At 42.8% G+C, this 1,134-nt stretch overlaps 1 protein-coding gene across 3 annotated transcripts in view; it reads left to right on the forward strand.

The window, feature by feature from the left end:
- ATP2A3 (ATPase sarcoplasmic/endoplasmic reticulum Ca2+ transporting 3) overlaps positions 1 to 1,134 on the forward strand; it is a 124,699-nt gene that overhangs the window by 111,130 nt on the left and 12,435 nt on the right. The window lies entirely within an intron of this gene.

Below are 1,134 nucleotides of genomic sequence, written 5' to 3' on the forward strand. Positions count from 1 at the left end.
TGCCAGATGAGAGAGGCTGTTTCGAGCTTCCCCATTATAGCTAATGGGCGAAACGTCGAAACAGCCTCACCGTTTCGACGAAGCAAAGCACAACAGCTTTTTCGAATTGAAATGAAATTCAAAATGAAACGCTGTTCCGTCGAAACCTCAAAACTCAAGTCGGAGCGGAAAGTGCCGTTTCGCACAGCCCTACTTAGCACGCTGGAAGGGGAGATTCTGGGGTTACGTAAAACAGCTCGGCCCGTCCATTTTTTACTCTTGCCTTCCCAAGGGCTTGGACAAAGGAACATTTTGGGCATTTTAAAAAGGGGTGAGGGAGCTGCTAGAGTGCATATTAGCTGTTAGGGGACAGCTGCTACATCTGCGTGCTCTTGTAGAGTGAAAAGTTGGTAAATCTCTTCCTAATCTTGAGCAACTTCTAAAGTCGGAGTGGTTTTGTTACACTTGTGTTATGATGGAACGACGCCTAGGAAACAGCTGCATCATCATGGCTTAGAGCCCTAGCTTTTGACATGGATACAATTGTTATGTTTGTCTCTGCACCAGCTGTCTATTTCTGCGGTGTCCTTTCCTGTTCATCTCCCCTAAACTAAAGGATTCTGATCTTTTCAGCACCCCTTCAGCTGGTAGTCAGTCCATGCACACAGTCAGCTACGTCATCCATCTCTGGGCCCCTTATTTCTCATGTGTCACTTTGAGAAGTGCTGAGCACAAGATGGCAAGTGTGAGTGAAGAACGTGGCAGGATACCATTTTCAGTATATGTGCAGCCAAATAAATATTTTGTTTGTTCTTTTTGATCAGCACTGCAAGTTGAGCAGTGCGATCCAGTCAGCTGTGCAAATCAGTTTCTAGCTCTTTTGGTGGTTTTCAGGCTATATCAAAGTGCGGATCAGGAGTTGAAATTAACCCTTCCTTCGTGGGGTTACCTTGGTGCTCGTTACCTTTCTTTTATCAACACCAAGCTTCATCTACATTCATGCTACCCTTTAACCCATTTTTAAATCACTCTACAACTTCTTACGTTCTTAGTACCACCATTTTAAATATTTTTGTTTCATCTGCAAATATATAATAGTTGCGTATTCATCTGCGTAACTTCATTCCATTAATGTTTTTTTTTTTTTTTTTTTTT

This window comes from Gavialis gangeticus, unplaced genomic scaffold (genome assembly GCF_001723915.1).
Source record: "Gavialis gangeticus isolate Ggan-Ray unplaced genomic scaffold, GavGan_comp1, whole genome shotgun sequence".
NCBI classification, from domain to species: Eukaryota; Metazoa; Chordata; order Crocodylia; family Gavialidae; genus Gavialis; species Gavialis gangeticus.